We start from the raw sequence: 26,591 nt of genomic DNA, 5'->3' as shown, positions 1-26,591 counted from the left end.
GAGACTTAGGTATACACTCTGGTTAGTTATAGATTAGATTAGTAGAAAGTTGAGTTTTTTTTTCTTTCTTTTTTCGTTTCTTTTTTTTCTTTTTTTGTTTTCTTTCTTTCTCTTTTCTTTGTTAAATTATGACTATTGTATATATGATTTAATTGTACATCAATGTTTGTATTTGAGAGTTTTGTTTATTTTTGTAAATTTGCAAAAATGTTAAATTTCAATAAAAATATCTACAAAAAAAAAGTGGAGGAAGTGCTGGATGTGTTGAACACATAAAAGTGGATAAATCCCCAGGATCTGATCAGGTGTACACTAGAACTCTGTGGGAAGCTAGAGAAGTGATTGCTGGCCTCTTGCTGAGATCTATGTATCATCAATAGTCACAGGTGAGGTGCCGGAAGACTGGAGGTTGGCTAATGTGATGCCACTATTTGAGAAAGGTGGTAAGAAAAAGCCAGGGAACTATAGACCACTGAGCCTAATGTTGGTGGTGGGCAAGTTGTTGAAGAGAATCCTGAGGGACAGGATGTGCATGTATTTGGAAAGGCAATGTCTGCTTAGAGATAGTCAACATAGTTTTGTGCGTAGGAAATCATGACTTGAGTCTTTTGAAGTATCAAAGTGGATTGATAAGGGCAGAGAGGTAGACGTGATCTATCTGGACTTCAGTAAGGCATCCGACAAGGTTCCCCATGGGAGACTGGTTAGCATGGTTCAATCTTATTGAATACAGGGAGTACTAGCCATTTGGATACAGAACTGGCTCAAAGGTAGAGGTGGTGGTGGAGGATTGTATTTCAGGCCTATGACCAGTGGAGTGCCACAAGGATCGGTGCTGGGCCCACTACTTTTCATCATTTTTATAAATGATTTCAATGTGAGCTTAAGAGGTATAGTTAGTAAGTTTGCAGGTGACACTAAAATTGGAGGTGTCGTGGACAGCAAAGAAGGTTACCTCGGATTACAATACGGTCTTGATCAGTTGAGCCAATGGGCTGAGGAGTGGCAGATTAAGTTTAATTTAGATAAATACAAGGTGCTGCATTTTGGGAAAGCAAATCTTAGCAGGACTAATACATTTAATGGTAAGGTCCTAGGGAGTATTGGTGAACAAAGAGACCTTGGAGTGCAGGTTCATAGCTCCTTGAAAGTAGAGTCACCGGTAGATTGGATAGTTAAGAAGGTATTTGGTATACTTTCCTTTATTGGTCAGAGTATTGAGTTAGGAGTTGGGAGGTCATGTTGCAGCTGTACGAGACATTGCCTCGGCCACTTTTGGAACATTGCATGGAATTCTGGTCTCCTTCCTATTGGAAGCATATTGTGAAACTGGAAAGGGTTCAGAAAAGATTTACAAAGATGTTGCCAGGGTTGGAGGATTTGAGCTATAGGGAGTGGATGAATAGGCTAGGGCTGTTTTCCTTGGAGCATTGGAGGCTGAGGGGTGAGCTTATATTATGAGGGGAATAGATAGGGTAAATGGTCAAGATCTTTTCCCTGGGGTGGGGGAGTCCAGAACTAGAGCACTTAGGTTTAGAGTGAGAGGGGAAAGATATAAAAGACACCTAAGGGGTACTTTTTCATGCAGAGGGTGCTACGTTTATGGAATGAGCTGCCAGACGTTGTGGTGAAGTCTAGTACAATTACAACATTTGAAAGGCATTTGGATGGGTATATGAATGGGAAGGGTTTGGAGGGATATGGGCCAGGTGCTGGCAAATGGGACTACATTGGGTTGGGATATCTGGTCATAGAGTCATAGAGATGTACAGCATGGAAACAGACTCGTCCATGCCGACCAGATATCCCAACCCAATCCAGTCCCACCTGCTAGCAACCGGCACATATCCCTCCAAACCCTTCCTATTCATATACCCATCCAAATGCCTCTTAAATGTTGCAATTGTATCAGCTTCCACCACATCCTCTGGCAGCTCATTCCATACACGTACCACCCTCTGTGTGAAAAAATTGCCCCTTAGGTCTCTTTTATATCTTTCCCCTCTCACCCTAAACCTATGCCCTCTAGTTCTGGACTCCCCGACCCCAAGGAAAAGACTTTGCCTATTTATCCTATCCACGCCCCTCATAATTGTGTAAACCTCTATAAGGTCACCCCCCCAGCCTCCAATGCTCCAGGGAAAACAGCCCCAGCCTGTTCAGCCTCTCCCTATAGCTCAAATCCCCCAATCCTGGCAACATCCTTGTAAATCTTTTCTGAACCCTTTCAAGTTTCACAAATTCTTTCCGATAGGAAGGAGACCAGAATTGCACCAACACTGGCCGAACCAATGTCCTGTACAACCGCAACATGACCTCCTAACTCCTGTACTCAATATTCTGACCAACAAAGGAAAGCAGACCAAACACCTTCTTCACTATCCTATCTACCTGCGACTCCACTTTCAAGGAGCTATGAACCTGCCCTCCAAAGTCTTTGTTCAGCAACACTCCCTAGGACCTTACCATTAAGTGTAAAAGTCCTGCTAAGATTTGCTTCCCCAAAATGCAGCACCTCGCATTTACCTGAATTAAACTCCATCTGCCACTTTTCAGCCCATTGGCCCATCTGGTCCAGATCCTGTTTTAATCTGAGGTGACCCTCTTCGCGGTCCACTATGCCTCCTATTTTGGTGTCATCTGCAAACTTACTAACTGTACCTCTTATACTCGCATCAAAATCATTTATGTAAATGACAAAACGTAGAGGACCCAGCACTGATCCTTATGGCACTCCACTAGTCACAGGCCTCCAGTCTGAAAAACAACCCTCCACCACCACCCTCTGTCTTCTACCTTTGAGCCAGTTCTGTATCCAAATGGCTAGTTCTCCCTGTATTCCATGAGATCTAACCTTGCTAATCAGTCTCCCATGGAGAACCTTGTCGAACACCTTACTGAAATTCATATAGATCACATCTACTGCTCTGCCCTCATCAATCTTCTTTGTTACTTCTTCAAAAAACTCAATCAAGTTTGTGAGACATGATTTCCCTTCGCCCAAAGCCATATTGACTATCCCTAATCAGTCCTTTCCTTTCCAAATACATGTACATCCAGTCCCTTAGGATTCCCTTCAACAACTTGCCCACCACCGAGGTCAGGCTCACCGGTCTATAGTTCCCTGGCTTGTCTATACTGCCCTTCTTAAACAGTGGCATCACATTTGCCAACCTCCAGTCTTCCGGCACCTCACTTATGACTATCGATGATACAAAGATCTCAGCAAGAGGCCCAGCAATTACTTCTCTAGCTTCCCACGGAGTTCTTGGGTCCTTGGGATTTATCCATCTTTAACCATTTCAAGACATCCAGCACTTCCTCCTGTGTAATCTGGGCATTTTGCAAGATGTCACCATCTATTCCCCTACAGTCTATATCTTCCATATCCTTTACCACAGTAATTACTGATGCAAAATATTCATTTAATATCTCTCCTAGTTTCTGTGCCTCCACACAAAGGCCACCTTGCTGGTCTATGAAGGGCCCTATTCTCCCCCTAGTTACCCTTTTGTCCTTAATATGTTTGTAAAACCCTTTGTATTCTCCTTAATTCTATTTGCCAAAGCTATCTCATGTCCACACGTTGCCCTCCTGATTTCCCCCTTAAGTATACTCTCACTTCCTTTATACTCTTCTAAGGATTCACTCGATTTATCCTGTCTATACCTGAAATATGCTTCCTTCTTTTTCTTAACGAAATCCTCAATTTCTTTAGTCATCCAGCATTCCCTATACCTACCAGCCTTCCCTTTCAACCTGACAGGAATATACTTTCTCTGGATTCTTGCTATCTCATTTCTGAAGGCTTTCCATTTTCCAGCCGTCCCTTTACCTGCGAACATCTGCCTCCAATCAGCTTTTGAAAGTTCTTGCCTAAAACTGTCAAAATTGGCCTTTCTCCAATTTAGAACTTCAACTTTTAGATCTGGTCTATCCTTTTCTATCACTGTTTTAAAACAAATAGAATTATGGTCGCTGGCCCCAAAGTGCTCCCCCACTGACACCTGAGCCACCTGCCCTGCCTTATTTCCCAAGAGTAGGTCAAGTTTTGCACCTTCTCTAGTAGGTACATCAACATACTGAATCGGAAAATGCACTTAAGAAATTCCTCTCCATCTAAACCTTTAACACTATGGCAGTCCCAGTTTGTTTGGAAAGTTAAAATCCCCTACCGTAACTACCCTATTATTCTTACAGATAGTTCCAAGTTTGTTTCTCAATTTCCCTCTGACTATTGGGAGGTCTATAATACAATCCCAATAAAGTGATCATCCCTTTCTTATTTCTCAGTTCCACCCAAAAAATTTCCCTCGATGTGTTTCTAGGAATATCCTCCCTCAGCACAGCTGTAATGCTATCCCTTATCAAAAATGCCACTCCCCCTCCTCTCTTGCCTCCCTTTCTATCCTTCCTGAAGCATTTGTATCCTGGAACATTAAGCTGCCAGTCCTGCCCATCCCTGAACCATTTTCTGTCATTGCTATGATATCCCAGTCCCATGTTTCTAACCATGCCCTGAGTTCATCTGCCTTCCCTGTTCGGCCCCTTGCATTAAAATAAATGCAGTTTAATTTATTAGTCCTACCTTGTCCCTGCCTGCCCTGACTGTTCGACTCACTTCTGTTCTCAGCTGTACCCGTCTCAGATCGATCTCTTTCCTCACTATCTCCCTGGGTACCACCCCTCCACCTCCCCCCCCACCCAACCTTACTAGTTTAAATCCTCCCAAGCAGTTCTAGCAAATTTCCCTGTATATTAGTCCCCTTCCAATTTAGGTGCATTCCATCCTTCTTGTACAGGTCACTTCTACCCCAAAAGAAATTCCAATGATCCAAAAATGTGAATCCTTCTCCCATACCCTAGCTCCTCAGCCATGTATTCATCTGCTCTATCCTCCTATGCCTGACCTCACTAACTCGTAGCAATGGGAGTAATCCAGATATTACTACCCTTGAGGACCACCTTTTTAAATTCCTGCCTAACTCTCTGTAATCTCCCTTCAGAATCTCAACATTTTCCATTCCTATATCATTGGTTCAAATGTGGACAATGACCTCCTGCTGGCCCCTCTCCCCCGTGAGAACATTCTGCACCCTCTCTGAGACATCCTTGATCCTGGCACCAGGGAAACAACACACCATTCTGCTTTTTCTCTGCTGGCCACTGAAACGTCTGTCTGTGCCTCGGACTATAGAATCCCCTAACACAATTGATCCCTTGGAAGCCGACATACCCCTCGTTGCATTAGAGCCAGTCTCAACACCAGAAACTTGGCTGTTCATGCTATGTTCCCCTGAGAACCCATCACCCCCTACATTTTCCAAAACAGCATTCCTGTTTGAAATGGGTATATCCACAAAACACTCCTGCCCTAGATGCCGACCTCTCTTACCCTTCCTGGAGTTAACCCATCTATGTGACTGTATCTGAGACTTTCCCCCCTTCCTATAACTGTCATCTATCACATACTGTTGCTGTTGCAAATTCGTCATTGCTTCTATCTGTCCCTCCAACCGATCCACTCGATCTGATCAGATTCGTATCCAACAGCATTTATGGTAGATATAATCCACAGTAACCCTTAATCTCTCTTTAAACTCCCACATCTTACAAGAAGTACAAATCACTGCAAAGGCCATTTTTGCTCTTTCATGGATGAAGGGTCTGTTTCCGTGCTGTACATCTCTGTGACTCCGTGCCTCAATGTGTTGCCAATTCTGCACAAGTCAATTTAGGAGTTGTGGTAGTGTCATTAACCTTAACCAAAGATTGTGAATGGAAACACTACAGCAAAAGGAAGGAGAAAAATAGATAGCCCATATACTACAAAATATAGAATTAATTTGTGAGAATTGAAAGAAACAAGCCCTGCAGCAGTGACAAATTTCAAGATAAAACAACCACATACACTGTCGAGGAACCTGTCTTCGTAGTTTATCGACAATCTCACTCTGGAACAAGCTGTCAACGGAAATAGTCACAGGTCACTCTGTTGAAAGTTTCAGGGCCGATATTATTGCCATTTGGAAGTTTTCATTATCGAGACTACTATTTCAGTAGTCTATGTCTTAATTAGCTGATGTTACCTACATAAATATCGGTGGATCACAAGTATTATTCTATGAAGCTGACACATAACAAAAGAAGCAGAACGCAAATTCAAGTGATACATAAACCAAAATGTCTAAAATGAAATGCATGGCTAAGAGGAAGAGGCCCTGTAAATAATTTTTTAAAATACTTATTTTCAAGACCCCTGACGAATGAGTACCCTGTGAACTCTAGAAGAATAACACCCCGCCGACTACCTTCTGTGATACTCCCACTCAAACTACTTCGGACCTTGCCAAATGAACAGGGTGATCGCCAGACAGCCAGATATTATGCCAGCTGGTGAGATGCGGTATGATGCTATTTGGGGACATGCATACATGTTGGAAGCAAGAGCCGGACTTTGAAATGGACTGGACCTTTTATGAGCTGAAACAGGCAGCATTCGGCCTACAACCCACTCACTTATTCTACACTTGGAGTCAGCGGTTTACTGTTGACTGATGGTCACCCAAATTGAAAGTCATTATACTAAACACTGCTAGATTAGCTAAATAAGGTCTTAATCAATGGAAAGCATTTTGTTTTATAGATCTGAAGGTAGGAATTTCAAATCTTTGCCCTTTAGAGTTATATGAGAAATATTATAAAGTAGAGGATTATACCTGCTTGGTAGATTTTTACGTAATTAATATATATTGGAGTGATGTGTTGTACACTTCAAAGTCAATTCAAAGTTATTTATTGAAGTGACAGGGAAAGATCAAGTCCAGGTGAGACCAAACAGGGTGCTGTTGGATTCTGTTATTGAATATAATATACTTGCAAAAGTGTTATACCATTTTGTTGGCAATATCAAGGCAAACCCTGATTTGTCAAACACAAAAAGCAACTGGAGGTGAGGTTAATTAGATGTCAGTCTCAAATGTAGAAAATATTTTGAGTATCTTTCAGATCTTCCCTTGGAGTCTTTCCTTAGTGGTGTCTGTCTCAGTTAAATGTTCAAAGGGTAATACTTTGGAGGAGAAGGCAGAACCGGGGGCTTGGAGTCAGAGAGTCATGGAGATGTACAACATGGAAACAGACACTTTAGTCTGAATTGTCTATGCCAACCAGTATCCTGACCAAATCTATTCCCATTTGCTAGCATTTGGCCCATGTCCCTCTAAACACTTCTTATTCATATACCCATCCAGATACCTTTAAAATGTTGTAATTATATCTGCCTCCACCACTTCCTCCTGCAGCTCATTCTATACGTGCACCATTGTATGCATGAGAAAGGTCCTTAGGTCCCTAGTAAATCTTTCCCCTTTCACCTTAAACCTATGCCCTCTACGTTTGGACTCCACTGCCCCGGGGAAAACAGCCTTGGCTATTCACCCTATCCATGCCCCTCATGATTTTATAAACCTCTGTAAAGTCACCCCTCAACCCCTGATGGCCCAGGGAAAATAGCTGCAGCCTATTCAGCCTCCCCCTGTAGCTCAAACCTTTCAACCCTGGCAACATCCTTGTAAATCTTTTCTGAACCCTTTCAAGTTTCACAACATCCTTCCTAAAGCAGGGAGACCAGAATTGAACACAGTGTACCAAAAGTGGCCTAACCAATGTCCTGTACAGCTGCAACATGACCTCCCAACTCCAATACTCAATGTACTGACAAAGAAAGGCAAGCAGACCAAACTCCTTCTTCACTATTCTGTCTACCTGAGACTCTACTTTCAAGGAACTATGAGCCTTCATAAGTAATATATATCAGACATATGCAATCTCAGAGTATGTACTCCAAACCATCGACAGCACCTTTACAGAGGCACTTGAGAGCATGGGTCTCACCCTGGACATCTGCAAGATGAAAGTCCTGCACCAATCTGGCCTAGCATTGTGGAGTGAATCCCAATCATCAACATCCATGAGGAGGCCTTAGAGAACATTGACCACTTCCAATACCTTGGGAGTATCCTGTCAGCCAAAGCAGCTATTGATGAAAAGATCCAGCATCGTCGTCAGTGTGCCAGCGTAGCCTTTGGCTGCCAGAGGAAAAGAGTGTTCAAGGACAACAACATCAGATCCGACACCAAGCTCATGGTTTACAGAGCTGTGGAAGTTCCCGCCCTCCTATATGGCTCTGGGACATGGACTATCCAGAGCAGATGCCTCAAAGGTACTGAGCAGTACCACCAATGTCGCCTGTGCAAGATACTGCAAACCCACTAGGAAGGAAGATACACCAACACCAGCGACCTTGACCAGGCCAACATCCCCAGCATCAAGGTATTGACCACCCTTGATTGGCTACAATGGGCTGGGCGTGTCACTTCCATGACCGACACAAGACTGCCCAAGCAGGTGCTCCACGCCCAGGTCCGAAATGGCAGGCGAGCCCGAGGTGGACAGTGGAAGCCCAGCGATACCCTCAAGGCCTCACTGACAAACTGCTGCATTCCCATAGACACCTGGAATCTCTGGCCCAAGACCATCCAAAGTGGAGGAGGAGCATCTGGGAAGGTGTTGAGCACCTTGAGACTTGCCATCGGCAAAAGCAGGAGCCAGGTAAAAACAGTGTAAGGAGCGTGCTACCACACCAATGCCCCACCTACTCCTTCCCACGACCCCTTTCTGCCCCAAGTGCAACACAGTCTCTGGTAGACACTACAGACTCATCCTGAGAGTGGAAGACAGTCATCTGCATCTGCGAGAGACTGCTAATGATGATGACAACAATGGATATGACAAAGAATTTTTGAATTGAGTATTAATTCAATTTATTGAAGTAATTTATTGTATTGTTATGCTTTATTTTCCAGTAGAATATTTGGACTGAATCTTATGCTTTTTTGGCTTAGCATCAATTTGGACTAATTTCATGGATCATTTCTCATTGCAGGGTCTGATAAGATTTCCCACATTATCATCTCAAACTCCCTTCATTAACAATCTTTCCCACACCAATGGTGCCCCTCTTCCTCAACATAATCTGAGTCTCTCACCATCATAGCCAGAGAACATGCCCCTGCCCAGACATCACAGAGGGGACCGTCATCCTTGGTGCCATCTTTAAAAGGCCATTCAGCCCCTGGAATGGAGCATGGTAACACGAGAACAATAGTTTCTGAGCAGTGAACAGTTAGGATCTGGAATGTATTAACTGAGAGCGTAGTGGAGGCAGAATCAACTGGGGGATTCAAAAAGGGAATTGGATCATTGTCTGAAAATGGAAAATTTGCGAAGGTATCAGGAAGGGAAGGTGTGGAATGAGGTGAGATACTTTTATGGAGAGCCAGCACAGACATGATGGACAAAATTGTCTCTTTCTCTACTGTGCTGTGCTCTAATCATTCTATAATTCTGTGATAAGAGATGAGCAAAAGAGTATCAAAAAATAGATTTTAAAGACTATTGTAAATGAGGAAATGGAAGTAGGGAGTTTAGATTCCCCACAGTGTGGAAACAGACCCTTCAACCCAACAAGCCCACACCGACCCTCCAAAGACTAACCCACCCAGTCCCATTTCCCTTTGACTAATGTACCTAACACTATGGGTAATTTAGCATGGCCAATTCACCTGACTGGCACATCTTTGGACTGTGGGAGGAAACTGGAGGAAACCCACGCAGACACGGGGAGAATGTGCAAACTCCACACAGACAGTCGCCCAAGGCTGGAATCAAACCTGGGACCCTGGTGCTGTGAGGTAGCAGTGCTAACCACTGAGCCACCGTGCCACCCATACTTGTAAGTTTGGGATCATTTTTGGATGAATGCACAAAGGTAGACCAAATAGTCTTACAACAGCATACACCAATCAATGCCTGCGATATGCTAATGCAGTTCCCTGTATTTACTCAGTGTGAGTGTGAAAATGGCTGCAGGTCAGTGATTGCTATTCTGGGTTTGTTGGCATTAATATACAAGTGAATTAAACTTACAAGTTGCTGAGATTCACAGAAGGTGTTCTAGAACTTCAGACCTAGTCAGATGTAGGCTTAGCCATCAATGGAGAGATGACAGAACTCATGAATACATAAGTAAATAGGATTGGAGGATTGATAGATAGGTTCTGGTGCCATTGTTTCACCAACTGAAGGCATAACTACTATATCCTGAACAAAACATTAGCTACTTATGAGGAATGTTACATAGAGGTGGGTATGACGTTCAATAACAGTCCAAACAGCAAAGTAAGACACCGTACAGAGCACCTGAAATGGTTCTGGTCATGTGCTATGGCTCAGACACACGAAACAGGTGCTCAGAGATGCCTTGAAGTTACTTTTGGAAATCAAAATGGTGTGAAATTTGACTAAACTACAACATTTAAACAAAGTATGATGTTTAATACTGATCATTTTAAATGTGTGAGTACCTTGCAAATAACTGAAAAAGGTCCAGATACACTGCTTGGGAAAAGGTGTTAAAAATTTCTTGTGGTAAACATACTGTTCAATTCAAGAACTGCCAGGATCAGCAACAACAGCAAACACCAATCATTTGCCTGCGGTATGCTAATGCAGTTCTCTACATTTACTCAGTGTGAGGGTGAAAATGGCTGCAGGTCAGTGATTGCTATTCTGGGTTTGTTGGCATTAATATACAGGTGAATTAAACTTACAAATCACCACCTACTAAATATTTCAAATAAAGCAGGAGTGCAGAACAAATCCTCTGACCAGAATTAACTTCAAGGAATAATTTACTCTTCACTTGTGTGTCAGAATTAACAAATTGTACATTTAAAATGTAGATACAGCTAAAGAATGAATTGATTGGGAGAATGAAAGCTATGTATCCTACAAATAAGGATTAATCTTGCAAAAAGTGATGTTGTTTCTAAGATATTTTTGGGAGAGGAAATAGACATTGATGCATAGACACCAATTTATAGATAATTAATAGAGAACAATTTATAGAGAACTAAAGAGAAATAAAATAATTTCAGATGAAGAAGACCATTTTGTCTACCTTTGTGCATTCATCCAAAAATGATCCCAAAACTTCCCTCAAACACATTCACAGCATTGAATTGGTTCCATGGGATTCTGAATTGGCATTTCTGACAGTGAATTAGAATCATAGAATCATAAACACGTACAGCACAGAAACAGACTCTTTGATCTACCTCACCCATGCCGACCAGATTAAATTTTGTCCCATATGCCAGCATTTTGTCCACATCCCTCTAAACCCTTCCTATTCACATACCCAACCAGATCCTTTTTAAATGTTGTAATTCTACCAGCCTCCACACTTCCTTTGGCAGCTCATTCATGCATCACCCTCTGCATAAAAAGTTGCCCCTTAAGTTCCTTTTAAATCTTTCCTCTCTCACCTTAAACCAATGGCCTCTATTTTTGGACTCCCCCAACAGGAAAAAGGCCTTGTTTATTTATACTATCCATGCCCCTCATGATTTTATAAACCTCTCGCGATAGCTCAAATCCTCCAATCCTGGCAACGTCTTTGTAATTCTTTCCGAAACCATTTCAAATTTCACAACATTCTCCTGATAGGAGAGAGAACAGAATTGCATGTAACATTCCAAATATGGCTTAACCAGTGTGCTGTACAGCTGCACCATGACCTTCCAACTCCTATACCCAATGTTCTGACCAATAAAGGAAAGCATATCAAATGCCTTCTTCACTATCCAATCTACCTGTGACTACATTTTCAAGGAACTATGAACCTGCAGTCCGAGTTCTCTTTGTTCAGCAACACTCCCCAGGACTTTTCCATTAAGTGTATGAGTCCTCCCTGATTTGCCTTTCCAAAATGTAGTACCTCACATTTATCTAAATTTAAACTCCATCTGCTAATCCTTGGCCCATTGGTCCATCTGATCAAGATCCTGTTGTACTCTGAAGTAACCTTCTTTGCTGTCCATTACACCTCCAATTTTGGTGGCATCTGCAATCTTACTAACTATATCTCCGACATGCACATCCAAATCATTTATATACTTAATGAAAAGCAATGGACCCAGCACCGATCCTTGTGACATACTGCTTGTTACAGGCCCCAGTCTAAACGTCTTCTATCTTCAAGCCAGTTCTGTATCCACATGGCTAGTTGTCCCTGTATTCCATATGATCTAACCTTGCTAACCAGTGTACCATGAGGAACCTTGCCGAATGCCTTACTGAAGTCCATATAGATCACATCCACTGCTCTGTCCTCATCAATCAGCTTCACTACTTCTTCTGAAAACTCAATTAAGTTAGTAAGACACAACTTCCCACCCACAAAGCTATGCTGACTATCCCTAATCAGTCCTTGCCTTTCCAAATACATGTAAATCATGTCCCTCAGGATTCCCTCCAACATGCCCACCACCAACATCAGGCTCAACAGTCAATGGTTACCTGGCTTTCCTTTACCACCTTTCTTAAATAGTGGCACCATGTTAGCCAACCTCCAGTCTTCCAGCACCTCACCTGTGACTATCAATGATACAAATATCTTAGCAAGGAGACCAGTAATCACTTCCCTAGCTTCCCCACAGAGTTCTCGGGTACATCTGATCAGGTTCAGGGATTTATCCACCTTTATGTATTTTAAGCTGTCTAGCACCTCGTCCTCTGTAAAATAGATATTTTTCAAGACGTCGCTACTTATTTTCCCACATTCTGTATCTTCCATATCTTTCTCTCGAGTAAACACTGATGCAAAGTACTCATTTTGTATCTCTCCATCTCCTGCAGTTTCACACATGGCCTGCCATGGTGGTCTTTAAGGGCCCTATTTTCTCCCTAATTACCCTTTTGTCCTTAATGTATTGGCAAAATCCCTTTGGATTATCCTTAACGCCATTTGCCAAAGCTATCTCAAGTCCCCTTTTGGCCCTCCTGATTTCCCTCTTAAATATACTTTTCTAAGGATTCACTTGATCTACCCTGTCTATACCTGATTTATGTTTCCTTCTTTTTCTTGACCAGAACTCCAATTTCTTTAGTCATCCAGCATTCCCTATACCTACCAGCCTTACCCTTCACCCAAACAGCAATATGCTATCTCTGGATTCTGGTTATTTTATTTTTGAAGGCTACACACTTTCCAGCCATCCCTTTACCTGCAAACATCTGCTCCCAATCAATTTTTGAAAGTTCTTGCCTAATACATCAAAACTGGCCTTCCTCCAATTTAGAACTTCCACTTTTAGATCTGGTCTATCTTTTTCCATCACCATGTTAAAACTAATAGAATTATGGTCGCTGGCCCCAAAGTGCTCCTTCACTGACACCTCAGTCACTTTCTTTGACTTATTTCACAAGACTAGGTCATGTTTTGCACCTTCTCAAGTAGGTACATCCACATACTGAATCAGAAAATTTTCTTGTACACACTTAACAAATCCATCTCCATCAGAACCCTTAATACTATGGCAATCCCAGTCTATGTTCAGAAAGTTAAAATTCCAACCATTATCATCCTATTATTCTTACAAATAACTGAGATCTCCTTACAACCTTGTTTCTCAATTTCCTGCTGACAATTGGGGGGATATGTAGTCCAATCCCAAGAAGGTGATCATCATCCCTTTCTTATTTCTCAGTTCCACCCAAATAACTTCCCTGAGCATATTCTCAGGATTACCCTAAGTACAGCCATAGTTTTATCCCTTATCAAAACACCACTACCCCTCCTATATTGCCCCCCTTTCTATCCTTCCAATAGCATCTATACCCTCGAACATTAAGCTGCTAGTCCTGTCCATCCCTGAGCTACGCCTCTGTAATTGCTATAATATCCTAGTTCCATGTTCCCAACCATCCCCTGAGTTCATCTGCTTTACCTGTTTGGCCTTCTGCATTGATATAAGTGCAGTTTAATTTTTCAGTCCTATCTCATTCTCTGCTTTGTTCCTGCCTGACCTGATTGTCTCAGTCTCAGACTGATCTCTTTCCTTGCTATCTTCCTGGATCCCAAAACCCCCTTACTAGTTTAAATCCTGCTGACCAACTCTAATAAATCTCCCCTCCTGGATGTTAGTCCCCTTCTAGTTCAGATGCAAACTGTCCTTCTTATACAGGTCACTTCTACCCCAGAAGAGATACCAATGATCCAAAAATATAAATCCTTCTCCCCTGCACCAACTCCTTAGTCACGCATTCATCTGCTCTATCCACCTATACCTACCCTCACTAACTTGTGGCACCTGGAATAATCTAGATATTACCACCCTCGAGGACCTCCTGCCTAACTTCCTATATTCTCCCTTCAGAATCTCATCCTTGTCTCTTCCTGTGTCATTAGTTCCAATGTGTACCATGGCCTCCTGCTGGTCCCTCTCCCCTTTGAGAATATTCTTCACCCTCTCTGAGATATCCTTGATCCTGGCACCAGGGAGGCAGTACACCAGTCTGATGTCTCACTGTTGGCGGCAGAAACATCTTTCTATGCCTCTGGCTACAAAATCCCCTGTAACCTTATGTATCCTTTGTTACATTAGAACCAATCTCAGGACTACATTCCTCTGAGAGTGCATCACCCCCTACATTTTCCAAACAGCATGCTTGTTTGAGATGGGGAGGGCCACAGGAGACTCCTGCACTACCTGCCTCCCTCTCCTTGCTTTCCGGAGGTAACCCACATCCTGACTGAATCTTGTATTCATCTCCCTTCCTGTAACTGCCATACACCACACCCCAAGCTCCTGTAAATTCCTCATTGCACCTAACTGCCGCTCCAACCAATCCATGCAATCCGATAGGATTCGCAATAAAACACACTTCCTGCAGACATTTCAGTAACACAGAATCTCTCCTTAATCTCCCACATCACCCTACTAAAGGCCATCTTTGCACCATAACAATCTACAGACCAAGAAAATAGCACCGTCGTACTCCTCTAAAAAACACTGCTCCAGGCTAACTTAGTATCTGTTTTATATTTTTAAAGTTTAATCAAGCAACAGATTTCAATAAAATATAATTAATTAAAAATAATATAATCAAGAAGAACCCACTCTACTCACTATAGTAGATTTACAAAGAAAACAGTAAATTACATTTTAAAAAGCTGCTTAGCTGCTCCCCTGCTGCAAATGCTGCCACGTACCAGGGTCATCTGTGCATTTTGCCATTTGTTGATTTTTCCTAGAATGTACTCCAATATCCAGAGATACTGGAAATTAAACAGCAGACTAGCCAGCTGTGCAGATTCACTGGTTTGTTTCTCTGTTTGATTCACTTCCCATGTGGTTACTACCTTTATGTCTTCCTCTTTTTTTAAAAAAAACGCTGTTGATTTGTGTTTTTTCAGCAAAGTTCCAAAACAAAGCAGCAGCTTATAAAACAGTAATTACAGCTCCTAGAATTTGAGGAAATCAGCTTCAGCACTGGGAATACCTCAGAAAAAGGAGCACCTCTTAAAGCCACAATTTTTTCCTGTCTTCCATCTTGGATTATCATGCAAAATATCATTTAAGCAAAAACATTTTAAAACATTCATTATACTAAAATCCGGTTTTTAAATGGAAGAGGGCTTTGAGATTGAAGATCAAATTAGTTTACTTAAATAGGACAGACAGTACATCAATGCAACGCTCAGTTAACCTTTATTTCTGCCACTTTGCTTTGAAAGTTATGGCCTTATTTCTGAAGAATCATTAAAGAAAAGAAACATTTTGCAAATTTGAAGTTCATTTGGCAGTCCAACATGTTAATGACTATCAGTTAAACTGAAAAGTGGGCCTTTAGCACACCCATTTCAGTTAACCCAAAAAAATGATTTCGAGATGTTTAAGCACTCAATCAATTGATGAATCAGTCTTATTTTTCTTTCTCCTTATCTACCACAAGAAATGCCAGTCCTCAAGAGTATTTTTATCCCTGCCTTTTAGTATGCAATATTGCATTCTCCTATGGCCAGATGCAGGACAGGGATTTAGCTAGCAATGTGAACCTTGCAACACAGACTTTCGACAATATATTCCTTGCATCAGTGTATTCCTCCTTTAACCAGTTCTATCTCCGGCCCTGTTTCCTCCTGCAACCTCTCCCCTCTCCGACCTGACTCTCATCGCGCCCCCTCGCCCGCCAAACCCAGTAATGATGGGATTTGCACATAAATACCAACATCCTCTGTCTGAATTAACATAAAGACAATGGCAATGAAAAAGCAGTCTCTGACTCCCTCCTCAGTAATGCTGAGATGGCAGTGAGAAGTGAATATGTAATTACATACATCTCAGTTCACTTATGTAGAGAACCAACATGCTGTATCCACTGTGTCCTAACCCACAAAATGAGAAGAGAATCCATTGCTACATCACCATACGTGTCTTTGTGCTGATTCTTTCACCTCTGATTTCAATTGCCAAATCAGTGCCAAATATTAGAAATATTGTAAAACAAACAACAGCCTCACCAAACTTTGTTCAAACCTGTGTTGTATCCATCAGCTTCAAAATTCTATATCTGGAGAGTGCTCCTGAGAAACTGGCTCTCGGCTAAATTAGATTCCAAGGAATGAATAAAGACACTCCAATTTTTTTTCCATTTCCCTCTGTTGTGCTGCCACTTGTTTAGCTTTAGACATGATGACTTGCTATTGTAGAGATCTGACATTCAGAATGATTGAAGACAGAGTGCCATTGTTATGGTAACAACACCATCCACTATTTTCTAACATTAGTTTATCTTACTGCGATCTTCACAGCATCCCACCCTGACCACAGAAAAGTACCTCTGTAATGTTTTGATGCATATGTGACTCATTTTTTGTGCTGATTTCCAAGGATTTTCTTTGTCATTATTCCTTCAGTGTAATCAATTTAAAATTTGCATGCATTTATTCCTGGTTTTAACTTTCTCCTGGCTGAAACATGACTTAATGGGCCCCAACACTCTTGTCACCAACGTGTCATGTTGTTTTTATTAGAATTCAATCTGTGTTCCACCATCACTGGTGATAATCCAAGATGGAGGACAGGAAAAAGCTGTGGCTGTAAGAGTTGCTCCTTTTTCTGAGGTATTTCCAGTGTTCAAGCTGATTTCCTCAAACTCTAGGAGCTGTAATTACTGTTTTATAAGCTGTTGCATTGTTTTGGAACTTTGGTGAAAAAACACAAAAGAACAGCATTTAAAAAAAAGAGGAAGACATAAAGGAAGACCACATGGGAAGTGAATGGTATCAGTAATGGACAAAATGACAGAGCAACTACAGGGGGTAAGCAAACCCAGATATGAGAGCCTCATGTGATGGGATTGTAGATTTGAATCTCTGACTCAGAAACTCATCAACAGAGATTCTTGATGCATAAAGTAATGGTTCTGGAACGGTTAATGCTGGGAACTGTAATTGGCTCCACCCAATTTGATGACATCATTGGATGGGAAAAGGAGGAATTCACCTTGAGATCCCAACGGAGACAGACGTGTCATTGGACATCTCGAGTTAGTCTTAGTTATTTTGTCAAAATAGCCAATGTAACTTGTACCTATTGCTATCATGCAATGATCTATATCATGTTAAGACAAGTGTGTCTTCCCACTAAAACTCACTAGTGATTCATTGTTGACTACAGATAATCAAATAGGCCATTAGATTCAATAGAGCAAGAAAGTTTGGTATCTAAATGAATAGAAAGAAGGTTTTGTTGCTGCATTATACCCCAAGTATTGGTCATTGGTTCATCAGCAAGTAGAATACTTCATTTCTGGCTATGCAGACTTGCTGAATATATCACTTAATTCCATAACAATTGCCCTACCATTCAGGACGGATTCTCACATCATTGCACGATATTACTCAATGTCCCCCAATAGATTTCCATTAATTTAAGCGGGTATCATCTTTGTAAGGACTGTGTCTGTTTATTTTTGTGTCTGTAAAAACTGTGGACTCAAATGAGGAAAAGCTGTTTTAAAACAAGTGTTTCAAAAAAAAATGGCTGAATGTTTTAAGAGCAAGTAACCTGACATCCATGGCAAGTGTCATAAATGACTGTTGGATTGGGTTGGGTCTGGGTGGGATGCTCATCAGAGGGTCATTGCGGATTTGATGGGCCGAATGGCCTGCTTCCACACCGCAGGGAACATGATTGAAAAAACATCTTTTGAAGTTGAGGAGAGACTTAGCAAATTAAAGAAAAGAGGTTCCAGGGGGTGAAGATGGCAGAAGTAGGAAGCTCATGTATGAGCAGCCGGGTAGGCAGGAGGAGCCACATGAATGCCATTTCACATGCACTGAATTCTTTACAGCCCAATGAAATGTCTGTGCATGGTACACTTAATGTCTCCTTTCTACAAGGAAGATAAACAAAGGGTTTCCTCTGCAGGAGTACCTATTACTTGGTTGAAGTATTCATTGTGTTCAGGCAGGCTGCTGCAGTACCTCGGAAGGATTCAGTAATAGGCAACATTCATAGCAATGGTAAGAGCTTCCAATGCCAGCTATCATCTGCAAATCAGCTCAAAGGTCAGTGACGGGCGTTTTAGCAAAGCAGACACCCCAGCACTTCAGGGTGGAATTGTAATGTCACAGAACTAAGTGTAGAGTTGGAGAGATGGGTTTCAGAATTCATTTGTCTTTCACTGAGCCATGCCACGGCTCTTTCACTCTGAAAGCATGAGCACCCACTTCAAAACACATTTAAAGTAAGCTTTTGCCTTAAGAACAGTAAACTTTGAGAGGGCCAGGCTGTTTGTATGCACCTTTCATTTGGGTGGAGCACAGGATTGTTAGTTGTATGCTCTCTCTGGTATCCCAGCTTTCCCTTTCTCTTGCAGTTAGGTGAACAAGAAGTTTTGAAGTGACCTGAGAATTATTTTATTTCCCACACATGGAATTGGATCAAAACACACAGTGAAAGCAGCTCTGATTGAAGCATCATCTCGACTCAAAATGTGAGCGCTCACACATCCAGCATTTTTGTTTTCAGTACAGATTCCATCATCTGCAGTCGTTTGTTCCTGCCTGGTAAATTTGGCAAATGGAAATGACCACTTTTGGTAAACAAATACATCTGCACATTTTATGGGCTAGACACGGTATGCTAGGGCCTCTTGTAGTATAGAGTCGAGAGTGTGGCGCTAGAAAAGCACAGCAGGTCGGGCGCCTCCAAGGAGCAGGAGAATCAATGTTTCAGGCATGGTATAGTTAGTAGTGTCCCTTCCTCTGAGCCAGGAGATCTGGGCTTAAGTCTCAACTGCTCCAGAGATGTGTCATAGCATATCTGAGCATATTGATTTTGTCACGATGTTTGAAGGTAGAATACACATGAAGTAAAACAAATGGCCAACCCACAAACCTCTAGGCCCACCACCAAACTGTCCCCTCTTAAGGGCGGCACAGTGCCACAGTGGTTAGCACTGCTGCCTCACAGCGGGTTCAATTCCCGCCTCAGGCGACTGACTGTGTGGAGTTTGCACGTTCTCCCCGTGTCTGCGTGGGTTTCCTCCGGGTGCTCGGGTTTCCTCCCACAGTCAAAGATGTGCAGGTCAGGTGAATTGGCCATGCTAAATTGCCTGTAGTGTTAGGTAAGGGGTAAATGTAGGGGTATGGGTGGGTTGCGCTTCGGCGGGTCGGTGTGGACTTGTTGGGCCGAAGGGCCTGTTTCCACACTGTAAGTAATCTATTTCACCAATTAATGGCTACTTACGGACCTGATTCTGCCTCTGCAATCATAATATCTGAAGCTGGGGATGGTAGCAGGAAGGCTGCCAGTCTGGTACATTCCATTACATGAGCTAAAGACAGGCAGCAAGGCAGGTTACCTGCTGTTGAAGAGAACCCTTCGTCCCACCCCACCCCGCGCCCCCAACTCCCACTAAGATCATACACATCTTTGTGCCTCCCCCAGCCTCTAAAACCCGAGCTCCTCCCCTCTCCCCCACCACCACCACGTGCTGGGGTCATGATAAGATGCCCAGTTAAAAGGTTCAGACATGGTTTAAGATTGATATCCATCTTCAGTTCTTCCTGAGACCCCTTGCAGCCCCAGCAAATGCTCACTACTGTTATATGGATATCGTCATGCTTCCTGGAAAATTTGCTGCACCAGCCTCTTTCCTGTAGAGACCTACAGAGCTTGCTTCCTCTACCACAGAGCTACTGTGGTAGAGGAAGACTACTTGGTAGTCTACTGAGGTGAGGACTCTAGGGTTAAGCAATATGATGTTAAGTGCATGATAATGACTATGTACAAGTTGCATTAATATGATTGGCATTGTTACAGAGATGATGGGGAGCCCCAAAAAGTAGGTCTTCCTTCTTCAAGATCCTAAGCTGTTTGTACATATAACATCATCATCTGCACTCCTAAGTATTAACCCTTTCAGACCCTTACACCCTTATATGACAACAACTGGACTCTGGTACTGTTGAGACTGCAAGAGTTGGTAGCCAATCAGAATGTGGCACCTATTGAGGGTGCAATGTCCAAGTCTTGATTGTCGCAAGATCCACTTTTACCTCATTAAGGATGCCCAGGCAGAATTAAAATGTGAGTTGGGGGTCATGGTGGGTGGGAGGGGGGCAGTAATACATTATGTGTTTAAAAAATCCCCCACTGTGTAGTGTAAAGGCATTTAATATGAGTTGGGATTGCAACATTAGTATGGCTCACCAGTTATATATTCAACTTTGGTAATCCAAGGTGGAGGACGGGAAAAATTTCTGGCTGTAAGACCTGCTCCTTTTTTTGAGGTATTTTAGGTGTTGGAGGTGATTTCCTTGAATTCCAGGAGCAGCAATTACTGTTTTATATGCTGTTGCATTGTTTTGGAACTTTGGAAAAAAAAATGTCAAAACAACAGCAGTTTAAAAGGGAGAAGGGCAGACAAAGGAAGCACATGGTGAGGACAGTGCAGGAGAGAGAGAGAGAGAGAAAACCTGCACAGTTACCGCCTTTGCTGTTTGAATTCATGTATCGCTGGAACATTGGAGTGCATCCGGGAAAATTAACAAACAGTGAAATTTACATCTGATCTTGGAGGAACTGTTGGGCGAAGTTCACAGCACAGAAAGAGAAAGGCTGCAGTAGTGGGTACAGTGGATTCTCTCTTGATTATATGTTTTTGGAGATAAGTCTCTTGATTAAACTTAAAATATAAGCCATAGCTATTAATTTAACCTGGAGCAGTGTTTGTAGAGGAATAAGACAGTGTTATTTTCTGGGTCTGTAGATTGTGAAGGAGCAAAAATGGCCTTTGCAGTGATATGTACTTCTTGTCAGATGTGGGAGTTTAAAGAGAATTTAAGGGTTACTGCGGATTATATCTGCCATAACCAACGACATTAGAAGGGAAAAGGTTGAGACTCTGAAGGGAGATTACAGGGAGTTAGGTAGAAATTTTAAAAGGAGGAACTCAAGGGTAGTAATATCTGGATTACTCCCAGTGCTACGAGCTAGTGAGGGCAGGAATGGGAGGATAGAGCAGATAAATGCATGGCTGAGGAGCTGGTGTATGGGAGAAGGATTCACATTTTTGAATCATTGGAATCTCTTTTGGGGTAGAAGTGACCTGTACAAGAAGGACGGATTGCACCTAAATTGGAAGGGGACTAACATACTGGCAGGAAAATTTGCTAGAACTGCATGGGAGGATTTAAACTAGTAAGGTGGGGGGATGGGACCCAGGGAGATAGTGAGGAAAGAGATCGACCTGAGACGGGTACAGCTGAGAACACACGTGTGTCAAACAGTCAAGGCAGGCTGGGACAAGGTAGGACTAATAAACTGCATTTATTTCAATGCAAGGGGCCTAACAGGGAAGGCAGATGAACTCAGGGCATGGTTAGGAACATGGGACTGGGATACGATAGCAATTATGGAAACATGGCTCAGGGATGTGCAGGACTGGCAGCTGAATGTTCCAGGATACAACTGCTACAGGAAGGATAGAAAGGGAGACAAGAGAGGAGGGGGAGTGGCATTTTTGATAAGGGATAGCATGACGCCTGTGCTGAGAAAGGATATTCCTGCAAATACATCGAGGGAGGTTATTTGGGTGGAACTGAGAAATAAGAAAGAGATGATCACCTTATTGGGATTGTATTATAGACCCCCCAACAGTCAGAGGGAAATTGAGAAACAAACTTGTAAGGAGATCTCAGCTATCTGTAAGGAAAATAGGGTGGTTATGGTAGGGGATTTTAACTTTCCAAACATCGACTGGGACTGCCATAGTGTTAAAGGTTGAGATGGAGAGAAATTTCTTAAGTGTGTACAAGACAATTTTCTGTTTCAGTATGTGGATGTACTTACTAGAGAAGGTGCAAAACTTGACCTACTCTTGGGAAATAAGGCAGGGCAGGTGACTCAGGTGTCAGTGGGGGAGCACTTTGGGCCCAGTGACTATAATCCTATTCATTTTAAAATAGTGATGGAAGAGGATAGACCAGATCTAAAAGTTGAAGTTCTAAATTGGAGAAAGGCCAATTTTGACGGTATTAGGCAAGAACTTTCAAAAGCTGATTGGAGGCAGATGTTCGCAGGTTAAAGGATGGCTGGAATATAGGAAGCCTTCAGAAATGAGATAGCAAGAATCCAGAGAAAGTATATTCCTGTCAGGGTGAAAGGGAAGGCTGGTAGCTATAGGGAATGCTGGATGACTAAAGAAATTGAGGGTTTGGTTAAGAAAAAGAAAAAAGCATATGTCAGGTATAGACAGGATAGATTGAGTGAATCCTTAGAAGAGTATAAAGAAAGTAGGAGTATACTTAAGAGAGAAATCAGGAGGACTAAACGGGGACATGAGATAGCTTTGGCAAATAGAATTAAGGAGAATCCAAAGGGTTTTTACAAATATATTAAGGGCAAAAGGATAACTAGGGAGAGAATAGGGCCCCTCAAAGATCAGCAAGGCAGCCTTTGTGTGGAGCCGCAGAAAATGGGCAAGATACTAAATGAATATTTTGCATCAGTATTTACTGTGGAAAAGGATATTGAAGATATAGACTGTAGGGAAATAGATGGTGACATCTTGCAAAATGTCCAGATTACAGAGGAGGAAGTGCTGGATGTCTTGAAATGCATAAAAGTGGATAAATCCCCAGGACCTGATCAGGTGTACCTTACAACTCTTGGGAAGCTAGGGAAGTGATTGCTGGGCCTCTTGCTGAGATATTTGTATCATCGATAGTCACAGGTGAAGTGCCGGAAGACTGGAGGTTGGCAAATGTGGTACCACTGTTTAAGAAGGGTGGTAAGGACAAGCCAGGGAACTATAGACCAGTGAGCCTGACCTCGGTGGTGGGCAAGTTGTTGGAGGGAATCCTGAGGGACAGGATGTACATGTATTTGGAAATGCAAGGACTGATTCAGGATAGTCAACATGGATTTGTGCATGGGAAATCATGTCTCACAAACTTGATTGAGTTTTTTGAAGAAGTAACAAAGAAGATTGATGAGGGTAGAGCAGTAGATGTATTCTATATGGACTTCAGTAAGGCATTCGACAAGGTTCCCCATGGGAGACTGATTAGCAAGGTTAGATCTCATGGAATACAGGGAGAACTAGCCATTTGGATACAGAACTGGCTCAAAGTTAGAAGACAGAGGGTGGTGGTGGTGGGTTGTTTTTCAGACTGGAGGCCTGTGACCAGTGGAGTGCCACAAGAATTGGTGCTGGGCCCTCTACTTTTTGTCATTTATATAAATGATTTGGATTGGAGCATAAGAGGTACAGTTAGTAAGTTTGCAGATGACACCAAAATTGGAGGTGTCGTCGACAGTGAAGAGGGTTACCTCAGATTACAACAGGATCGGGACCAGATGGGCCAATGGGCTGAGAAGTGGCAGATGGAGTTTAATTCAGATAAATGCGAGGTGCTGTATTTTGGGAAAACAAATCTTAGCAGGACTTATACACTTAGTGGTAAGGTCCTGGGGAGTGTTGCTGAACAAATAGACCTTGGAGTGCAGGTTCATAGCTCCTTGAAAGTGGAGTCGCAGGTAGATAGGATAATGAAGAAGGCGTTTCGTATGCTTTCCTTTATTGGTCAGAGTATTGAGTACAGGAGTTGGGAGGTCATGTTGCGACTGTACAGGACATTGGTTAGACCATTGTTGGAATATTGTGTGCAGTTCTGGTCTCCTTCCTATAGGAAAGATGTTGTGAAACTTGAAAGAGTTCAGAAACGATTTACAAGGATGTTGCCAGGGTTGGAGGACCTGAGCTACAGGGAGAAGCTGAACAGGCTGGGGCTGTTTTCCTTGGAGCATCGGAGGCTGAGGGATGACCTTAGAGAGGTTTACAAAATTATGAGGGGCATGGATAGGATAAGTAGGTAAAGTCTTTTCTCTGGGGTCGGCGAGTCCAGAACTAGAGGGCATAGGTTTAGGGTGAGAGGGGAAAGATATAAAAGAGACCTAAGGGGCAACTTTTTCACGCAGAGGGTATGGAATGAGCTGCCAGCGGAAGTGGTGGAGGCTGGTACAATTGCAACATTTGAAGAGGCATTTGGATGGGTATATGAATAGGAAGGGTTTGGAGGGATATGGGCCGGGTGCTGGCAGGTGGGACTGGATTGAGTTGGGATATCTGGTCAGCATGGACGGGTTGGACTGAAGGGTCTGTTTCTATGCTGTACATCTCTATGACTCTAATAAGAAATTGCACAGTTTTTCTAGATTTCATTCAGGGATGGCAAGACATTGATTGGCTTTCTTAAAATAAGCACACATTCTCATAAATATTGCCCTGCTAGAATCTAAAATGATGGTTAATAGGTGCTCATTGGCTTTGCTTTATCAGGGTGTATAAATCAAGTAGCTATTATTTAACATGACTACTTAGCAGCACTACCCCTTCATTAGCGTGCCTCATTAGTAAAGTCTGTGGAATTAAAATACATAATGAGATCCAAGAATGAAGTATATCTTCAAAGATTATATTGTACCTTCTTTAGATGGATGGTGATAGCTTTCTCTGCAAGTGCTAAGGGGTAATCTCAAAATCTCTCACTTGGATTCAAGTGGTATACCTTCATTTGGGTGACGATGATCCTTTTGTTTTGAGTTTTCCATTTTTAAATAACACATCACTCAGATCTTCTCTGATGCTTTCCATTGCAGTTCAATTCAAAAATGCTAACATTTAGCAAATGTCACATTCATTGTGAAAATAAAGCACATCACATTTTCACACAGAACAGGAAGAACGTGCTTCTCTGCAACAGATTCTGAAAACTCAAAATAACTTAAATTTCCATTTTGTGAAGGAAAGTTGATCTAAATTCATTAAACACTAGATTCTTATAAATGGAAGTGAGACATTTTTCAAAGAGTCCAGACACATTTCTTCTTTAGTTTCCTAAAATTGTATTGAAAAGTGGGGAACGGCTTCAGAAATTTGAAGTACAAAGGGACTTGGGAGTCCTAGTTCAGGATTCTCTTCAGGTTAGCATGTAGGTTCAGTTGGCGGTTTGGAAGGCAAAAATGATATTGGCATACATTTCAAGAGGGTTAGAACACAAGATCAGAGATGTCGTGCTGAGACTGTTTACTGTTCTGGTCAGACCGCATTTGGAATATTATGAGCAGTTTGGGCTCTGTATCTCAGGAATTCGAAGGGACCTGGAGGAGATTTACAAGGATGATCCCTTGGATGAAGGGCTTATCGTATAAGAAGTAGTTTGAGGATTTGGAGTCTGTATTTAATGGAGTTTAGAAGGATGAAGGGGGTCTGACTGAAACTTACAAGATACTAACAAGACCTGGATAGAGTAGATGTGGAGAAGATGTTTTCACTAGTAAGACAGACTAGGACCCAAGACTACAGACTCAGGGTGAAGGGACGACCCTTTAGAACTGAGATGAGGAGGAATTTCTTCAGCCCAAGGGCCACATGTGTGCAAGTATTTAAGACTGGGATGGATAGGTGCTTAATTGGTAAAGGGATTAAAGGTTACTGGGAGAAGGCAAGAGAATGGTGTTGAGATACATATCAGCCATGATCAAATGCCTGAGCAGACTAGATAGGGTGAATGGCCTAATTCTGCTCCTATTTCTTATGGTCTTATGAAATTATGTTTCCAGGGTTGGGCCAACATAACTTTATTTATCTACAGTAGGGACGCTGTACTGATGGAGGGGTGGAGGTCACATCTGTTCTCTCAGTTGGACCTGAATGATGCCATTGCTCTGTTCAAAGAAGATCTAGAGAGCTCCCACCAGTATCCTAGCTTACATTTATCTCTCATCCAACAGATGAGCTTTTCTCATTGCTGTTAATGGACGGTTGTTGTGTATAAATTTGTTGCCAACATTACAGCACTACCTGAATTTCAGAAGTATTTTATTATTTGTCAAATCCTTTGGGATGGCTTGAGATTGTGAAAGGTACTATATAAATGCTTACTCTCCATTTCTCTTTAAATCCAAAAAAGATCGTGTTATTCAATGAGCATTTCCATGATCTATTATGGAAATGAAGCATGAAGACAAGGAAAGTAGTGAAAACAAAAAGTGCTGAAGATGACAGCAGGTCAGGCAGCATCCGTGGAGAGAGAACAAGCTAATGTTTCGTGTCAAGATGACCCTTCATCAGAGCTGAAGTGAAGTGTGGAGGGGGCAGAACGTATGTAA

This window comes from Hemiscyllium ocellatum, chromosome 9, assembly GCF_020745735.1.
Source record: "Hemiscyllium ocellatum isolate sHemOce1 chromosome 9, sHemOce1.pat.X.cur, whole genome shotgun sequence".
NCBI classification, from domain to species: Eukaryota; Metazoa; Chordata; class Chondrichthyes; order Orectolobiformes; family Hemiscylliidae; genus Hemiscyllium; species Hemiscyllium ocellatum.
Note: the sequence above shows the minus strand (reverse complement) of the source record.